The sequence below is a fragment of the Saccostrea echinata genome, unplaced genomic scaffold (assembly GCF_033153115.1).
Source record: "Saccostrea echinata isolate AGI-Se365-2 ecotype Australia unplaced genomic scaffold, CSIRO_AGI_Sech_v1 ptg000001l, whole genome shotgun sequence".
NCBI lineage: Eukaryota > Metazoa > Mollusca > Bivalvia > Ostreida > Ostreidae > Saccostrea > Saccostrea echinata.
In genome coordinates, this window is record NW_026889750.1 from 39,995,579 (window position 1) to 40,017,688 (window position 22,110).

Consider the following 22,110-nt stretch of genomic DNA (forward strand, 5'->3'; position numbering starts at 1 on the left):
CTGCAAGTACAAACCGTTAGTTTTTTAAAGCAGAATTCCAGGAGTGGTTCACAAAAAGTTAGAAAGGAGAAGACGTACCATGCCTCTTACAGACTTTGTATGAAAACATTAAAAGTGACTTCTTCTTAGTATTCCCTTTGATTTAAAAAAAATACAAATAAATTGTCTGTGACTTAGTAGCTTTATAAAATGTGTAATTTACCAACAGACAAAAACAGTAACTGCATGAACTCTTTTAGTAACTTGCATAATAGCTTATTTGTAATTAAGTTTAACATCCTTATCCATGTAATATCTGCATTGCTTATGGCAGGGGGGGGGGGGGGGGGGAATGTTTATCTTTATATTAACATATTAAATAATTTTGATTAAAATTTTCTTTTTTAAATTTCAAATAATATTGTGTTTTTGTTGAAGTTGATAGAGAAGAAAACACTATGAAGTAGTGATAATATATGATACAAGGTATTAGACTGATATTTAAAAAAAACCCAACAAATACTTATTTTCACGACAAAATGCCGCGAATTTAGAACTTTGAAAAATGTCGTTACGCACAATCTCCCCCAAGGAAATTTTCAAAAGTTGGCATGTATGATTACCAGGAAATTCCGATTCCTTTATTTTTTCTGGGAATTACGGCACTTTTCAACTTAGATTTTTGGCCATATCTTGAATATAGAGATGAACAGTTTGTCAGCGCAACTCCTCTTAAACCGTTGCACAGAATTTAGTCAAACTTTGCAGATATTTAGGACACAGTGTGTAAATGTGCATATTACCAGGAAATTCCGATTCCTTTATTTTTTCTGGGAATTTCGGCACTTTTCAACTTAGATTTTTGGCCATATCTTGAATATAGAGGTGAACAGTTTGTCAGCGCAACTCCTTTTAAACCGCTGCACAGAATTTAGTCAAACTTTGCAGATATTTAGGACACAATGTGTAGATATGCATATTACCAGGAAATTCTGATTCCTTTATTTTTTCTGGGAATTTCAGCACTTTTCAACTTAGATTTTTGGCCATATCTTGAATATAGAGATGAACAGTTTGTCAGCGCAACTCCTCATAAACCGCTGCACAGAATTTAGTCAAACTTTGCAGATATTTAGTACACAGTGTGTAGATGTGCATATTACCAGGAAATTCCAATTCCATTATTTTTCTGGGAATTTTGGCACTTTTCAACTTAGATTTTTGGCCATATCTTGAATATAGAGATGAACAGTTTGTTATTGCAACTCCTCTTAAACTGCTGTACAGAATTTGGTAAAACTTTGAAGATATTTAGTACGTAGATGTGCAAATTACCAGGAAATTCCGATTCCATTATTTTTGCCTTAGGAGTTGTGCCTGTTATTGAAGAAACTTTCCAGCTAGGTTATAAGGAAATCTACTGGAATCAGCTTTTGTAATGAAATATTATGTGAAATATTTTATGACCTTAAAAGAACCCTATTGATTTTGAGATCAAAATATTGATGATTTAACACACACACACACACAAAATCTTGGATAGTCCCCCCCCCCCCCCCAAATTGGTGCTTTGGCTTAAATAATTTCATAAGTACAGTATATAAACAAATTCATATGACTACATCATAATTTTGTTTCCATCAGTTATTTAAATGTGTAAATTATCATGTCTTGGACATGGACTTACACTCATTAACAAATCGAAATCACTGAGGAATTTAAATAACAGTTTGTCAGCATAACTCCCACACTGAATTTCCTGAAACTTTGTAGGTATTTCAGACATAATGTATAGATTTGTATATTACCAAGAAATTTTGATTCCATTATTTATCTAGAAACTTCAGCCGAATTAAATTTGTAACATACAAAGATTTGAATGTCCTTATATGCAAGAAGTTTTGATGTGATGATTTTTTGCAAGTAATGCCCCTTTTTGAAGTATTATACTGTGTATTTAAAATGCACTGTGCCATTCATTACTTGTTGCATTGTTGAGTTTTGGGGGAGCGTAGGGTATGTGAGCTTGCTCACTTTTTCTTTCATTTCCTGTCTAGCTTGTAACACAAGATTTGATTGGTCTAGCTTGTAACACAAGATTTGATTGGTCTAGCTTGTAACACAAGATTTGATTGGTTAGCAAACTGGTTGTAAATTTGTGTACACCCAACTTGAGCTGGGGGTAAATAACGTGATGTTAGAATGGAGAATTTCTCTATGATAAAATGAAAATAACATGACGTCACGATGCATTGTAGCACATAGTAAATCTCATTGATAGCTTGAAACACAGTTGATTGGACTTGTATGTAAAAGGAATTTATTTGGGTACACAGGAAGTAAAATTGTTATCCACATTCAATTAAGGGTGTACGGGTATTTACCCTGGCAGCTCTGTTAAGGCTGCATAAAGGGGGCAGGGCCTAATTTATAAGGGAAAAGTTTACTGTGACATCACACAAATATAGCAATTCCTCACAATAACAGAAGATGAAATAATTTGCGAATCTAAGCTGCATAAGAGTAATGAACTACATCAAAACTTACCACTGCATTTATTTTTGTCGCTAGTTAAATCCCACACAGCAAGATATAAACAAGTCACTGATCGCAATGCACTTGTCGACATGACGTCATCATGGTAAAGTTTGACGCATTTTATGTGCAGTGAGAGGCGGATCAAGTAATTTTTTGACAGTGAAAAATGCATTTTATTATTAAACAGAATATTATTTGAAAATTAATCTTAGGTAGACTATTAATACAAATCTGAAACGTTTGTTTAGTGCCATTATTTAAAAAATATCGAGAGAATGTATTGAATTAATTCTACCGTGTTTTTGTCTACAGGGTGTGCATCTTTCATGCCGAGGTGCCTCATTAAATCGCCTTTTCGCAAGGGCATACACTTAATAGATCTTGACCATTTTTTGAATACACATAATGGACATATTCCTTAACTTGAAAAGTGCTGCTGCTTTCCTGAAATCGATAGCATAACTTAATAAATACATAAAATACTTGGTAAAGGTCACACATTTTTTGACATTAGCAAGATAACTTGAAATTTAAACTAATAAAATGCAAATTCTATTTAAAACAGCAGCACTTTCCATAAACTACAAGTTATGTAGAAACAATCTATTACTTTAATTTTTAATTTTAACTAGGGTATGCCCTTGCGATATTGAAATTTGTTTGTGACCTACATACAGTACACATTATATGCATTTATCACGTGACTATCAAATAACGTGACCAAACCAAATTCAGTACAGAGCGGGGTATACAATGTTATTTCAAATAATGTTAAAGGTGCTTAGACACAGATTTGAAGTTAATATTTACTCAAATTTCCTGTATAATCTCATGACTTATATGTTGCTATAGCATTTCATACAAAAATTTGATAAAAATCTTATTTTATCTGGAAGTTATTGAAACTTCGAATTTCTGGATGCGTTTGATAGACACATCCTTGCACTTTCACAAAGTTTAACTTTATCCTTATTACTTTAGAAAAGTAGCAATTTTGTTGTTTATCAATGAAAAATATTAAAACTACATTGTATAGTGCACAAAAACAGTTTACGTTTCATGGGTGTATTCAATTTGTTAAACTCTGTACACAACTACACGACACTGAGCACGGGCTGACAATATATAAGTGAGTGGGTTTTACTTTCGCACATTTTTACTCTGAATTTTCTGGATTATAGATGTAATATTATTCATTAATACACAACAAACTTGCTACTTTTCTGAAGTATTAAGGATAAAGTTAAAAATTGTGAAAGTGCAAGGATGTATAAATCAAATGCCTCCCGAAATTCGTAGTTTCAATAATTTCCAGATTAAATAAGTTTTTAATTTTATTTTTGTGTGAAATGCTATAGCAAGATATAAGTTGCGATATTATACAGAAAATTTGAGAAAATATAAACTTCAAATCTGTGTCTAAGCACCTTTAAAGTCATAAGATAATGTAGTACCTTTACAAAATTAAAATTCATTTTAAAAAGGTATGTATTTATGCATGTTTATATTCTGTTGATTTCTTCAAAGTACGCCTTAACAGTGCTGTGCTGGGTTTTATTTTTAATTGAATGTTCATTTTATGAAAGTTTTTCATATGCTCAATCAGACTTAGGTTGTTGGTTGCACTTGTAAGGAAGAGATAAGGTGCTGGGGATGGGGTGGGGGGTAAACCTTGGTATTGATCCATAAATACCATAATATTCTTGTAGAAACCTCTAAGATTTTTCTATAGAATTGAAGAAAAAAAATGAATGTACATGTAGCCACCACTTTATCTCAAAGGTTATTATTATTATATTTTTTTTGAGGACCTGCATTTTAATGGTACAGGCAAACCTTGTTATTTCTATCCTGATGGGACCAATAAAAAAATGCAGCTTAATTGACACTTGCAGCAGTTTGCAGCTATGAAGTGCACAATACACCTGCAGGACTGCGCAGCCACAGGTTTTAGTAGTTCACCAAAAAATCCAAAAAAATATGAAATAGTTAAACCAATTAAGTGGCTACAACTATTTGTGAAGAACCTTTGATTTAAATGTAAACTCACTACAATAGGTACATTTATTTAAATGCATACTTGTTTGATAAACAAGAAAATGTTAACCATGAAAGTAGTCCCAACCACATGGCAATGTGTTAAAAATAGAATTAAAGAGACTCACTGTTGATCTAAAAATAGCACTTTATATGAAAGCCCAGATGTATCTAAAATATTACTCTATGGTGTGTACAAAACACAGTGAAATTAATGTTAGAAAAATAATTTTCTCCTTATAAAATATGCCAAATAAGATGTTAAAAATCTGCAGGGATAATGAAAGTGGGCAATTTAAAGTCTACGTCCAGAAGCCTTTATACAAACACCCATTTTGTATGTCTTATATGTCTGATGTTTATATGCCATATTCTTGAATTGTTACCTGGACCCTTCTACTTGTTGACTGTCCCCTTAGATAGACATTCAAGGTAATTAAAAAGCCAGTTTATTATTGATATATATAATATTGATTACAGGACAGAATCCCTTTTTTTCCACTTCTAGGAGCTACATTTGACTGTTGTGTTGTACTGCCTTAGTGTAACTGGTCAGCACACCTCATGCATGAATTTTATTCTGCACTGAGGAGGTCCAGGTTCAAATCCTGGGGGCAAAAAATTGATGGGAATTTCTTTATAAAGAGGATATACTTGTGCCATCATATTTATATAAAATAATGCATGTACTTTTCTTTCATTCATATACTGTATGTGTACTTATAAAAGCAGGCTTCATATTTTAGCAGCTTTGGCGCGGACAGTAATGCGCTATAATTCATGAATACCTTTAATAATTCATAAATGAATACAATTCATGGCATGGACATGTGTAATGCTAATTCATGATCAGCAAACCACTCAATACCCAGTGATTGCGCTAAATTTTGAACACATCAATTTATGTATATATGTACAGTATCGGTACAGAACAGTGTCACCTCATCATGTTAGAGTGCATAACTGCATTACTATACTGTTGTTGACAACTATGTAGACACCAACTTTAGAAGATTATTTTGTATCACCTAAAATTGCTTTAAATCAGTTGTTGAATTTTTGTCAGCAGATCATGGAATGCACTGATCAATGATCAACATTATGGAGAGAGAGAGAGAGAGGAGGGTTAAAAACTAAAATACTTGTTGCTCTTAAATTTTTCTGTCACTAGTAAAGTGTGAGATTCAATCTCAGGTATTTTTAACATTGCAGATTCAACAGTTGTTTCATGAACTGAGGACTGTAAATTCCTTTACCATTGATGGAACAGCCTCAGCAAAGCAAGATAGAATAGCAAGAGACTTGAATTAGCTAGAATGTTAAAATATTGTCTGCATGGCCTTACCAATTCTAATGTTAAGGATATCTGCTAATCAGCCAAGAACAGTAACTCAAAAAATTATAATTTTAATTAAATAAAATTAAAAAAAACATAAGTTTTGTAAGAAGTTGACATTTGCACCAATAAGTGAAGCACCTGATACACCCATCAAATATAATATATAAATATCTTAATATTAAACAGATTGAGTGTTGAAGAGAGAAAATCATGTCAACCTTGAAATAAATATTTCAGTGACTTAATTTTTCATTGTCCCCCACTTTTGCCAAAGAAAGGGGACATTAAATCTCATTCATCTGTCAGTCTGTCTGTCATGAAAACTTTAACCTTTGTCATAACTTTTGAATGAGAAAAGATAGAGTCTTCATATTATATATGTATATTACCTGTGACAAGACCTTTCCAAATATACAAGGATTTTTTGACCCCATGACCTTAAACTTGAAGTTTGACCTACTTTTCAAGAAATTTAACATTACCTAAAATTGGCTATAAAATTTTTATGAGAAAAGATAGGGCTTTCATAATACATATTTCCATTACCTGTGACAAGACCTTTCCAAGTTGCTGGAGTTTTTGACTCCTTGACCTTGAAGTTTGACCTACTTTACAAAAATTTTATCTTTGCTTATAACTTTTGATTGAGAAAAGATAGGGCATTCATATTTGACATGTGCATTACCTATGACAAGACATTTCCTAGCATGCTATGCTATTTGACCCCTTGACCTTCATGTTTGACCTAATTTTCAAAAATGTTAACTTTGGTGATTTCTTTTGAATGACATGTGATAGAGCGTTCATATTTAACAAGTGCATAAACTGTGTCAAGATTTTTCAGAATGTGCTATGGTATTTGACTACTGTAATCTTGACCTTCATTTTTGACCTAATTTTCAAACATTTTATCAGTGTTGCTAACTTCTAAAGGAGCAAAGATAGGGCATTTGTATTTGACATATGCATTACCTGTGACAAACAATTTCCAAATGTACTATGATTTTTAACCCCATGACTTTGACCTTGAAGTTTGACCTAATATTCAAAAATTTTAACATTGCTGATAACTTTTGATCTAGAGAAGATACGGCATTTAAATTTGATATGTGCATTACCTATTTCAAGATCTTTTCAATTGTATACTCTGTGTCACTATTACTCATTACTGAAAAGAAAAATCTAAGCAAAAATCATAAAATAATTACCGGTAAATTGTGATTAGCTACAGAACTGTAGCATTATGGTTTTATATGTAAGTCTTTTACCATAACGCTATAAATCCAGTATTGCAAATATGGTGCAATTTACGGCGCAAGATTTTCTGCGCACTTTGAGGAGGTATTTCGCCACTTTCCAGCATTGGTCAATCAGCGACCTTTCATACCTTAATTCTAGACATATTCGATAACAACTTGTATATTTTATCCATCTTCTTACCCTTTCTAGTCGTCTCTACAGACCAATAAACTCGTTTGTTGTGAATTTTATGCCATCCGACAACAAATTCACAACAAGCAAGTTTATTTGTCTGTAGAGACGACTAGAAAGGGTAAGGAGATGGATAAGATATACAGGTTGGTTATAGAGTATGTCTAGAATTAGGGAATGAAAGATAGCCGTAAATTGCACCATATTTGTGATATGGGATCTGTAGCATTATGGTCAAAGACTAAAATATAAAACCATAATGCTGCAGCTCTGCAGCTAGATTGTGATTAACAGAATCTGAAGGGAGTGAGAAGAGATCAGTTCTGTTCTGCAGCAAAGTTCCCAGTCAATGAGGGGAAGGATTACTTTACCACTATTTTACTGTACAGATGATGAGGAAGCAGGGTTGTCCCTAAGAATTAAAATAGCAGAGGACATTAAAAGTGTAGAAGGGGATTTTGGGTTCCTCTCCTAACAGGGGGTTTAGAGTGAATACCAGAATAATTTGGGGATTACATCATTATAGGTGGGGAAACTCCCCGGGCCTTAGGGACAACCCAGGGAAGGGTCAGATTACAATGTTAACTATATAGTGGTATGACGGAGAACTAGTTTAATTAAAGCATGTATATTCTTGTTTATTAACTAATATATAGTTAAAGTATATCATTGAGGGAGTTAGCAAGATTCCAGTTCCCCCAAGTCCAGGACTATTTCCCGAGGCGAAGCTGAGGGAAATAGTCCTGGTCGAGGGGAACTGGAATCTTGCAAACTCCAGCAATGATATAATTTTAACTGTTTTATTATACCAATACAAATGTAAAATTTAGAGGATTCAGATAGTGTGATTTCAAAGCAGGGATTAGCTCACTGAACTAACACACGGGGATTAGTCCATTTACATATCATACCAATGTTAAAGTAAAATCTAGAGGATTACAGATAACTGGGAATTAGTTTTCGAAGCAGGGATTAGCTCACTTGACTAACGCATGGGGATTAGTCCTTTCATAACGATTTCTAGGGAATAAGTCACATCTAATGATCTAATGTTATACAGGGAAAAATCAGTAGAGGTATAATAATGCAAACTAATATTTTTGAGCAAGTCTCCAGCATGCAGATATTTATGGTCAGTGACCATTATGTAACTTTAACTGGCATTTGATATCTGAATCAAAATGTTGTGTCAGCTTATAGTGTGAATTTGAATACATTGTAAATATCTAACTTATGTAGAAAAGCTGTCTCAGAACCTTGATGGAAAAAAATTCTTTTACTGTAAATTCTACGATATACTGTAACTGTTCTTTAAAAGGATTTTCATCCAAGAAAGGATACCAGGTGACTCAGGGACCACAACCTTCCATACCTGGTGATTCAGGGGCCACAACCTTCCATACCTGGTGACTCAGGGGCCACAACCTTCCATACCTGGTGACTCAGGGGCCACAACCTTCCATACCTGGTGACTCAGGGGCCACAACCTTCCATACCTGGTGATTCAGGGGCCACAACCCTCCATACCTGGTGACTCAGGGGCCACAACCTTCCATACCTGGTGACTCAGGGGCCACAACCTTCCATACCTGGTGACTCAGGGGCCACAACCTTGCATACCTGGTGACTCAGGGGCCACAATCTTCCATACCTGGTGACTCAGGGGCCACAACCTTCCATACCTGGTGATTCAGGGGCCACAACCCTCCATACCTGGTGACTCAGGGGCCACAACCTTCCATACCTGGTGACTCAGGTGCCACAACCTTCCATACCTGGTGACTCAGGGGCCACAACCTTGCATACCTGGTGATTCAGGGGCCACAATCTTACATACCTGGTGACTCAGGGGCCACAACCTTCCATACCTGGTGACTCAGGGGCCACAATCTTCCATGAGCCTGAAGGATGATTTCTGGATTATATATGGAGCAAAACATCCATAATGTAGTTATGCTGACTTCCTGTACAGAGAAAGGCAGAGTGAGCAGTGGTCTTCATGGCAGCTTTATTCATATTTGCTGAAAGATTCTAATTAACATAACTGTTCATGACTATTTTAAGCTTTACATGATTTGGAATAGTAATTTGTCAGCCATATTTCATTGAACTTGCCGTCATGTGTGTATTCCCTATATAAGACGTTCACTTGGTAATGGTTCAGAGTAAATAATTTACAATTATTGCTGTTTTTTTTTTAGGTCAATAAGATGATATAGACATCTGAGGAGTACAATATTCAGTGAGCCCAAAGGGCGAGATGAATATTGTACTTCAAAGGTGAATTAATCATCATATTGACCAAAAAAACAGCAATGGTTGTTTTATTATATGATTCAATGATTAAATAAAACAAGCTTCATGAAGCAATTCATGCCATCTTGTTTACATTCGCTGAAGTCCCATTAAAACATCATAAAAGAAATGGGTTAAAATAAACATAACAAGTTGTATAATTTTGGAAATTTAAATGTATTTTAGGTGCAGTGTAGAAAAAAAATTCAGGAAGGTATAAAGGATAAAATTAAAAAAAAGGGGGGGAGGATATTAAAAAAAACAACTGAAAATTTACCTTAAAATTAGGGATGTCAATGAATAGTCGACTATTCGACTGTCAGCCGAATGGATTGATGATCGAATAATGAAACGACATTTGAATAATTTTAAAAATGCAATTAAAGAGTGATAACAATATCGAATTCTCATTACAAAATTGAGAAACCATCTTTCCTCAGAGACAGTTGATAAGATAATTTTCCTCTACAAAAAACTTGATTTTCTTTGTATGTAAAGAAAGTACAGTAATTATAAATGCTTCACTACCATGAGAATTATCTATCAGTTACTGCTTGTGTTGTTTTTGTAATAAATCAACCAACAAAATATTTACTGGGCTCTCAGTTTGTTTGTAAAATAATTAATTGGACTTGATTTTATACGATGTACCAATTATCTTTTAAGATTGCTCAAATGCAAGGAACAAACCATAGCTGTGACATGTTTTGATGCTTAGATAATTATTAAAACAATTCGCTTTTATTTTTAAACTGTTTATAATTAAGGACATTCTGAAAGCCAGAGCAATCAATTAATGAATAAGCAATTACTAACTGTTTAACAATTTAACAACCACCTGGCATTTGGATAGTGTGAAATTAACCCCCCCCCCCCCCAATTTATTTCATATAATAAGCTTTAAAAAATATCGGCTAGCAAATTTTGAATGCTCACTCTGCATGTACAGACCAATTTATGAATTCGATTGATGGGGAAATCATAAATTTTGGAGAATTAGATTTCTAAATTTATTTCGTATAATCATGCTATCAAACGTTACGTTACATTAATTCTTATGTTACTTTTTAAACATATTAAGTAAAAGGGTTTTTGAGTTATAAATACGTCAAGTACCAGTGAAGTTTGAAATAAAATTTTATCTTCAGAAAATGTTCTGAATAATCAACTATCGTTTGAATAATGGAATCGAATAATCGACTAAGGAAAATAAATATTTTGACATCCCTACTTAAAATATGTTCAAAAACCCTTCCCCCTTCTCATTACCCCAGAAAGGAGAATTTTCTAACTCCAGATTTTTCAGCATCTACACACAAATTGGTTAATGAAGCTTTTGATTATAAAAGATGATTGATGAATCTTTTTGATTTACCAAGCTATAACCAAAAAGTATTTTTTCCTGCAATTTTGTAGGGTTTTTTTTCCCTTTAAAGCCCTATTTATCTGTTCAGCTGAAATTAAGAGTTATTGCCCTTTATTCAGAGTGTTGCACTGTATATATGTTTATCATCATCGTCGGAAACCCACGGCTGATTACGCTTCGTTCCTCTCTCCAGAGAGAGGAACGAAGCGTAATCAGCCGTGGGTTTCCGACGATGGTTTATCATATAAGTAAATAATGTTATAATGTTGAATATTAAGTTTCTCGATCATGTGTTTTAAGTTTGGAGTTTGTAATTACTTGTATTACAGAGTTACATGTGTTTATAACTATATTTATTATCAGTTTCAGGGCTATTGGATTACCATATACTGGTCTTAAGGTATTCGATGTATAATGAAGGGATTTTGAACAATTTTGAATGATTTTAAACTAGTTAAAAATGCAATGCTAGATAACAATAAAAGTGAAATGAACCAAATTCACAAGACTGATAACATGTAAGAAGCTGGTCATTTTGCTCCTTAAAAAGTTTTTGAAGAGTTATCTGCCCTTGATGAAAAAGAGAAAATTTTTAATTTGTCGAAATATCTGCGGTAAATGTTTCATTTTATTTCATAGTTAAATAAAGAGAGAGTTTATGCATATTTTCACCAAGAGATTTGATTCAAATTCATATTACTATTTACAATATCTTTAAAAAAACATGCGCTACCCATAGACTTCAATGTTAAATTCAAGGTGCAATTGATTGGACAATAATCAAAATTTTGCAAATTCCTCTGGTGGAGCATTTTTATTTAATAACACCTTCATATTGCTACCATAATCAAAAACCATGGACCATTTATTAATTAGGTACAAAATATGGTCGTTATACATTGAATACCTTAAACAGATCAATGTGAACCCTCATGGTGTATTCTAATGCATTATAATTGAACCTGTTACACTTAAATATTTTAGGAAAATTTAATGTGGAAAGAAATTTATTTTACTTCCAGAATGCAATGTCTAATACCTTTATCAAAAAAAATACCCATTTCAAATGAGGGTACATGTACATGTACATAGAAACACAAACAATTAAAACTGATTTCTTAAAATTGTGAAATTTTAAGAAAGTTCACGTAGTTTTATTGAATCTTTAAATTACCAGTAATTTCTTTTGATTCACTTTAAATACAGTTAAACCTCATTATCTTGAACTTGATGGGACTGAAGAAAAGCTTCGAGATATCTGAGGATTCGAGATTTCAGAGGTAACCATGAAATACTTAGAAGAATAAGGGGTTGGGACTTCCAAATCACTTCAACATATCCATTCCATGGTATTCAAGATATCAGTGTTTCAAGATATCAAAGCTCAACTGTACATTAAATTTATGTTCTGATCAACTTATTTTAAAGATAACTGTTGTATTTGAAATGTAATGTACAGTAGAACATAGGTATCATGAACACTGATATCTCAAATACCATGGATATGTTGAACTGATTTGGAAGTCCCAACCACTTATTCTTTAAGTATTTTTCCCTCCATATCTTGAATCCTCCGATATCTCAAATTTTTTTCTCAGTCCTGTTGAGTTTGAGATAATGAGGTTAGACTGTACTTACTCTCCTTCCTCATTGTAGCTGTTTATACCACTCGCTGTAAGCTACAGACATAAGTCAACACCCGAAGAATGAGGCTTGGATGAAGTATAAGTATTCTAATAGAATTGTGTACATAATGTTTGTGTGCTTTTCTGAAGTGAAAAATTGAAATTGTTTAGACTTATCTTTCTTCAACATTTAAATCTTTACAAATTAATTTGGAAACAAAAAGGACTATATTCGGTAATGACCAATATTTGCCCCCAAAATCAAACTTTGATGGAGAAATATATAATAATGTTCTAAAACAGGGGAATATCTGCAGACTTCAAAGCACTGAATATTTTCATAAGCCATGACGCCATATGTTAAATATGATGTCAGAAAGATGACATAAATTCAAAATTTCCATGATTTATACAAAAAAGTGTATATTACATTGATATTTTGAGTAAAAGTCACCAAGTGCAGGTCTGCTACAACTCAATTTTTTGATATAATGTGTAGAATGATAATATCAATGAAATATGTAAATATTGTTCTTGAGCAGGCCTGCTCTATAAATTTTATAGTAAAAATTGAACAAATTTTGTCCATTTTTTCCTTTTTCTGAAAATAACACAAAATCTGAATAGTTTGTGACATCATAGAAAGAAAAGTTGCTAATAATCTACTTCGAAACTATAATATTTTTTGTTAATTTAGATTTCTCACACAATATATACAATTCAGCACATTTCAAGAAATTTTCAAAATATGACTTGTTGGGGCAAAAATGTGCATATACCGCACATAGTTCTTTCTTCAGGTAAATCGTTATGATTGGCATTTGTACAATTCTATTTCAAGGATGCAGTGGAATAAGACAACATCCCTAGGAACATGATATGTGCTTGCTATAAGAGACAATTAAAGGTCACAATGTCCACTGCACAAGTTCAGCAACTGAAAGACCTGTAGTCATCATTTTTAGAGTACCACATATTTCATTCATGTGGACATATACCTTCATTTATTATAAAATACAGCAAGATGGAGGACAGTTTTCCCATCCTGGTTTCCCAAAGATCCAAGTAAGGGAACATTTCTGCTGATCGAAACGAAAGAAATTTGCCCTAGCTGGAGCATAGAAAATATTGAGAGGTATATTCTACAGGTTCAATGAAAAGAGTAACTGGTCTTTCTGCCAAAACCACAGTGACAGTTGGAAAGACACTGCATGGAAACAGATTTTGTGTCTTTCTGTAGACAGCAAAGAATTCCAACCCTATTCTCCTTTCCCAATTCCATCTTCCAAGATTGACAAGCCACCAAACTAAAGAGCACATAAAGGAAACCAGCCTCCACTTGCTGACCGACAGAGTCTGGCTCCTTCATGATTCTTCCTCATAGTGCACAGCTCATTACAACCCTGGAATGCCTAGGACAGAAATGACAGTGCACAGCTCATTACAACCCTGGAATGCCTAGGACAGAAATGACAGTGCACAGCTCATTACAACCCTGGAATGCCTAGAACAGAAATGACAGTGCACAGCTAATTACAACCCTGGAATGCCTAGGACAGAAATGACAGTGCACAGCTAATTACAACCCTGGAATGCCTAGGACAGAAATGTTGTCATTTTACAGTTTAAAGACTTGGTCAGAAAATTAAAACTCCAGACATAATGTAAATGTAATTGTGACAGAATGAAATTTAATTGATATATAATTTCAATCAATTAAACTATTATGATATGAATTCATTTATTAATTATTTGTAACACATGAACTGATTTATGAATATATTTACAGTACTCAGTTGATTAACCTAAGAATTGTCATGTGGATATTTTTAACTTTTAAGCACTGTAGCAATTTTTGGAGGAGATACCTATGCTTAATTATGGTCAGGTATACAGGGTTTCCAATCATGTGATTATAATTTTGGAGGGAATTTTTCTATTGTGATGTTTAGTTCCGGGCTTACTGTAGTCATTGTTAAAAAGGTATTTTCAGTCAAAATGAATTGTTTTGTAGAGAATATTCTTCATCAGTCAATTGATTTGTAGATGCATATATAATTACAGTTGAACTTCGATATCTTGAACACTGATATTTCGAATACCATGGATATGTTGAACTGATTTGGAAGTCCCAACTTATTATTCTTTTAGTATTTTACCCTTGATATCTCAATTCCTCGGATATCTCGAAGATTTTTCTAGGTCCCATCGACTTTTAGATATGCTTCTATGATAAAAGAAATATCTTGAAACCTTTTTAATTTTATTATAATGGTTGATCATATTGTATTTATTTTTTATCCATGGATAAATAGTTTCATGATGTGAGTATAAGAATCTAGTATTAGTTTATTGCTGTACAATCTTCAATTTTACAACTCATGAGTGGTAAGCATAAATATTTTCTGAATTCATAATAATACTGATACTATGCAGTGAAAACTGTATCTGTATATTATTTATAATTAATTTTGATTCTTCTGTAGAAAGGGAGTTAACTATTATCTTTATTATATTCAGAAATATGCATGCAAGAGTTATCTTTCCTACAATTTTGTTTGAAGATAATACCACTATGCATGCACTTTTTGTTATTATTGAGAAAAGTGTTTAGAAAAAGGTGGTAGTAGATGTATTACACTCAGAGTAAACATTATTCAGTTTGGATGTTTTAAGACATGCAGAAAGTTGTAGAAATGTGTTCTATAATTTCATCAGTTTACGTAATTCTGGCAAATTCCTGGACAAAGACAGAGGCATATACAGAGGAATTGTAAAGAGCATATCTTTAGGAATTTATTAATTTTCTTATTATTATAGCTTATTTTCGTATTTGAAGACCTACAGTTGTAAGGTAGACTTGGTTCCATAATTTCATTATTTTTCTAAATAAGAAAGATAACTCTTCACGATGGTGAAAAGTATTTCAATTAAGGTTATAAGAGTTACCTCCCTTTATACGTGGAAAGCAGTAGTAAATTCCATATAGTGAAATATTTACTTATGACACAATGTTTATAATGATTCTTATGTATCTATTATTATATTTTTATAGCACCATTCTAGTATTATTGTGTGTTTTATATTAACTTCAGAGCCAGTTGTTATATCATATATAAATATTGAAATGATGATCAATTTATTGAAAACTGGACATTCTTCTCTGTGTTGTTTTATGCCAGGATTTCCCCGTTACATACGAAAGATGACATTACATGGGTACTGACAATTTATACATGTACTTTCCAAGAAAATAAACTTTGATAACCGAGGAATAATAGCTTCAAAAGGGGTCCTCGCCTCATTCTTCCTCATTATTTTGTTTCATTTCAAAATAACTTTTTTTTTCAACATATTTGAACATTTTTTATTTAAATCTAACCTGGAATATTATTTTGAGTTTTTCTGATCTGATCTTGAGACCTAAATTTCAGACAAAATGTATTGGCACTCGGGATATCCAGCTTACTACTTTTCTTTCAAATCTGGGATAAACAACTTTTTTTTCTTTTTACATTTTCATAAAATACCCATGGTATTATTCCAGATACCAAAGTTCAGCTTTATACTTTTCTTTGTTCAACGCCCCTTTTGAGAATTTTTCACTCATTTTAAGACACCAGCACTTGCTGATGGAGGGCTGTAAATTTTAGACCTATACCTGGCACTCAGGGCCATTGAGCAGTGAGGGATCTTTTTCTTGCCAACACCTACTGTGACACGGGACCTCTGTTAATACGATCTTATCCGAAGTACCAGTCTCCATATCCCACAGTGGGATTCGAACCTGTGACTTAAAGTTCAACACTTTACTCCACAACTCTAGAGCAATTAAAGGCTCGAGATTAAAGGCAGCTCTACATGAACATTTACCTAAATCATTTCATATGACATTAGAAATGCATTTAAAAAATTACACAACTAACAAATAAATACACATTTATTTACATGAAAAACCAATAAATACATAATAAAGCATATAAAGGTATCAAGTTACATGTAACAAAATAAGGTTAACATGCACAAAATCCCGATTTATCTGAAAAACAAAGCTTAAGGTGGATGCACCTGACGAGCTAAACTGGTTCTCATTGACTTGCAACAAAAGCAAGTAATTTATGAAACAGTGTAGAGTGTGTCATAAAATATAGGTCAGATGCAGCATACAAAGCTGCATTAGGGCAAAGCATTCATGTGTAGGCACACAATCTGTGCAAACATGGGTTCGATACAACTTTAAGAGCATCATAGAAAGGCAGCTCTATCACACTGCACTGCACGAGTGTCTAAAGCACGTGTAGGGCTTATTCAGAATCCATTGCAAGCATCAGTATAAACATCCATAGATCCATTGTAAAATGTTTTGCATGTTCAGTTCTGGAAAGACATCATCATCGTAAACAAGCTTAATTAACAATTAACTCATCAAACACATTCCCAAGACATATTTGTCTTATTATACTTTGATTCTCTGCAAGTTTGATTTACATACCAGTTCTTATCTCTGAACAAAACTTAATTCTTTTCAATAATGCACACCTAAAACAAGTTGGTCAATCACTATTACTTTTACCTACTTAATGACACATATGTGTGACACTGAAAAAGATCAAACAATGTATGCCTTCAAAGTTCATTATTGTTTCTATGTGTAGATGTATATAAATGTAAATCAACCACATGAAAACATTAAGCAACATCTTTTAATACAATATACAATGTTAAGCAAAATCCACATTAATTAAATTCCTATTCCTATGCCTCCCTTGCCCCCCCCCCCCCCCAAAAAAAAAAAGAGACAAGACAAACAAAAGAATGGAAGACATATTTTTTAACAAACTTGACCTGAAAATGAGATACCATAAAAAAACAAAGATTATGATCTAAAAAATGAATATGCCAACCCCCAGATAAATATGAACAAATAACTACATTAAATCCCATTACCCACCATAAATTCACATAACCCCAGATAAATCATAGAAAATAATATAAAGTATACATTACTACAGTAAATTATGATAATGTAAGATAATTTCCCACAACCCTAGAATACCTAATTGAATTCCCATAACCAATGATAATTCATAGAAAATGTAAATTGTATAATACTGCAATAGATTCCCATGACCCCACATAAATCGGAGAAAATTTCAAGTATACAATATACTATATAAAATTCCTATAACCCCATATACACGTGTATAATAGAAAATGTGAAGACATTAGTGTGTCAGACCACGATAAATTCTAATAACCCCAGCTATTAATCCGAGAAAATGTAATGTGTACAATGCTACACTTGATTCCCATAGCCCTAGATAATTCATAGTAATTGTAAAGTGTACAATAAAAATTAAATTCCCATAATCCCACAGAAATCCTAGAAAATTGTGTACTATATTGAATTTCCAAAACCCTAGATAAATCACAGATAATATGAAGTGTGCAGTTATAACTACAATAAATTCCTGTGTAACCCCAGACAAAATCATAAAAAAATTCAAGTTAACAATACAAAATTAAATTTACAAAAGCACAGAACTTTATAAAATTAACAATCTAGTATACAACAAAAAATTTACATATCCCAAGGTCATTCATAGAAAATGTCATGACATGTACAACATAACATTGAATTCTTATAACCATATGTATAATATTACATTTAAATTCCATTACCCCATAATTAATTCATAGAAAATGTCATGTTTAAAATAATTTATTAAATTCCCCAAACCCTAAATCAATAAATATCCTGTGTTCAAAACTATAACTAAACCCCATAACCCGAGATAAATCAGAGAAAATGTAATGTGTGTAATATGGCCATTAATTCCCATAACCTTATAATTATAGCCCAAGATCAATTATGGAAATTTTCACGTGTACAGTACAACAACAAATCTATAACCCCCACCCCATAAATCAGAGAAAATGTTATATGTGTGTAATCCTACAATAAATCTTTGTAACCTAGATATATTATAGAAATGCCATGTGTGTGATGATACAACAAAATCCCATAGTTTAATGTGATGTGTAAAATACTTAACTTTAAATTCCCATAACCCCAGATAAACCCTAGACGTGTAATGTACACAAAACAATACATTAAATTCCAAAAATCAAAAAAAATTAATGACATAATACTAATAATAATGGACAATATTACAATAATTAGTTCAAAGAATGCTAGATAACTCATTGATTAAAAAAGACAAAATTTGTGAAAAAAAAGACAACTATTCAATACTCTATTATTCTTAAACTATAAAGTATACAATACTGCATTAAAAAACCAACACAAATCCCTATAACCCAAGATAATATAAATCATAGAAACTATAACGTACACAATACTATATGAAATTCCCTAACCCCATTAACCCCGAATAAATCATAGAAACTATAAAGTACACAATACTACATGAAATTCCCTAACCCCATTAACCCTAAATAAATCATAAAAAATATAAAGTATACAATACTACATGAAATTCATAACCCCATTAACCCCGAATAAATCACAGAAACTATAAAGTATACAATACTACATGAAATTCCCTAACCCCATTAACCCCGAATAAATCATAGAAACTATAAAGTTCACAATACTACATGAAATTCCCTAACCCCATTAACCCCGAATAAATCATAAAAAATATAAAGTATACAATACTACATGAAATTCATAACCCCATTAACCCCGAATAAATCACAGAAACTATAAAGTATACAATACTACATGAAATTCCCTAACCCCATTAACCCCGAATAAATCATAGAAACTATAAAGTACACAATACTACATGAAATTCCCTAACCCCATTAACCCCAAATAAATCATAAAAAATATAAAGTATACAATACTACATGAAATTCATAACCCCATTAACCCCGAATAAATCACAGAAACTATAAAGTATACAATACTAAATGAAATTCCCTAACCCCATTAACCCCGAATAAATCAGAGAAACTATAAAGTACACAATACTACATGAAATTCCCTAACCCCATTAACCCCGAATAAATCATAAAAAATGTAAAGTATACAATACTACATGAAATTCTCTTAACCCTTATTACCCCAGATATATTACAGAAACTATAAAGTACACAATACTACATGAAATTCCCTAACCCCATTAACCCCAAATAAATCATAGAAACTATAAAGTATACAATACTACATGAAATTCTATTAACCCTAATTACCCCAGATATATTAAAGAAACTATAAAGTACACAATACTACAAGAAATTCCCTAACCCCCTCAACCCCAAATAAATCATAGAAACTATAAATACAAGTACAAAACAACATGAAATTCTAATACCCCCAATAACCCCCGATATATCTAAGAAACTATAAAGTACACAATACTACATGAAATTCCCTAACCTCATTAACCCTGAATAAATCATAGAAACTTTAAAGTATACAACATGAAATTCCCTTACCCCATTAACCCCCAATATATCATAAAAACTATAAAGAATACAATGCTTCATGAAATCCCAATAATCCCACTTAATTCCACATACATCATAAAAACTATTAGGTATACAATACTGCAATAAATTCCCATAATCCCAATGACCCCAGGTATATCATAGAAATAATAAAGTCTACAATACTGCATAAAATTCATATTAATTCAAGACAATTCAAAGAAAATAACTTACACATAACTTACCACAGAGAGAGATATACTGTTGAATAATTAAAATAGCCCAAATAAATCATATAAAGTATAATACAATAATGCATTAATTTCTATATCTCCAGATAAATCCTAGAAAATATCAAGTAAACAATACAAAATTAAATTTTCACAACTGAAGATAATTCATAAAAAATGTCAGTACAATACTACATTGAATTTCCATAACCCCAGAAAATGCCATCTGTACAATAATACAATAAAATTGTCAAAATTATCCATGAGAAAAAACTAAGGTTCCATTGCAGACTATTCTGGTGGTTTGCTCTGCTCCAGACTCTAAGGGAATTCTTGGAAGAACACGACAGTGAAAATATCCCTGAACTCTACCTCCACCACTCCAGTTTGAGTAATATAGGGCAAGGCTCCTTGTCCAACACTATAGAAATACAATACTAAATTATATTTTTTTACCATGATATATAAAGTACAAGTATTAAGGGTATTAATGCAGATAATAATAATAGAAACAACCCAATTTTGCCTAAAATAATGTTCTTAGTCTATAGTAATACCCCCCCCCCCCCTTATTTTCATTTTTTACTGTGATATTTTAGACAAAGTTAATGATAGATAATGATAGAAACAACCACTTTTTGCCAAAACTAGGATCTTAGTTGAACAACTTACCAAGTCTGGTAGCTGCAAGATCAAATGTGATGAATGTTGGTTTTTCTATATATTCTTCAGTTTGCGAGAGGCACCAGATATTGGCTCGGTAAATGTTGACTTGGCAATTACAGACAACCTTCACCCAAAGCCTAAAATATTAAAAGAACCAAATAAGTTAAAAAAATTTTAAAATGATTTAAAGGTTATTTTCAGTATTATTCATTGATCTATGCCAATTCTGGAATAAACCTTCTCGAAGAGAATCATTTAAATGTGTAAATGTAATAATAATTCATGTTGATTATTAACTAACTTTATTTCAATAACTTTAATTGAATAGAAGAAGTAAATTTTTCAAGACTAGAACTGTTAATCCCTTTTTATTCACAAGAACTTTATTATTCTACAATAATACAAGTTAGACTGTTTGTTCGCGAAAGAAAAAAATTAATAAAACATAGCTCAAACTCTGTAATGACAGGCATCATGAGTAAAGCCTAGCTTTCCAGAACTATATCAAAATCTTAAATTAGAAAATCTTTCACACAAGTACATTTCAGGTGTGGATCCAGGATTTTGCTTTCCCAGAGAAGGTACTTTAAAATGGCAAGGGGCATTGGTTCTGCTGAGGTCCCAGAGAGGCAGGGTCCAGTTGGAGGTTTGGGGAAAAGCCCCCCCCCCCCCCCCCCCCCCAAGCTCCTGATAGTTCACAATTTGTAGAATCTTATTTTAGCACATAAATCACTTTATATCAATATCATAAATGACTGTCTTACATCAATGTAAGACAATGAAAATTATCTCTTATTTTTTGTTTTAGAGGGGGCAAGCGTATGAAGCACCTCTGCCGGAATCCATACCTGCGTTCTATGCATTTTTGAACAATACAGTACGACGTAATCTTTAAAATAAAAAATTACCATTGATGATGATCATCACTTCAAATGTATTTTGGACATTTTATGGCAAATGGCTTCTCTTCTAAGGCTTGTAGTACCTCAAGAATGTTAGGTTTGAGTTTGGACCCTCCAGAACTAATTAAATATTAAAATAATTATATTCTCGTGAATATTAATCATTCATGAATAGGCATTACTACATGCAAAAGCAGAAATTTTAGCTAGGATTAAAATTTGGCATTATTTGGCAAGTGTTCAG

General features: G+C 32.4%; 2 long non-coding RNA genes across 2 annotated transcripts in view; one reads left to right on the forward strand and one right to left on the reverse strand.

The window, feature by feature from the left end:
* Positions 1-22,110, forward strand: part of LOC133179387 (uncharacterized) — a 276,577-nt gene that overhangs the window by 188,747 nt on the left and 65,720 nt on the right. The gene's annotated exons all lie outside the window — the stretch shown is intronic.
* Positions 20,526-21,980, reverse strand: LOC133179371 (uncharacterized). The gene is made up of 3 exons (XR_009720107.1): positions 21,873-21,980; positions 20,971-21,101; positions 20,526-20,719 (listed from the first exon to the last, which is right to left on the reverse strand). It is a non-coding gene; the product is annotated as an uncharacterized LOC133179371 (long non-coding RNA).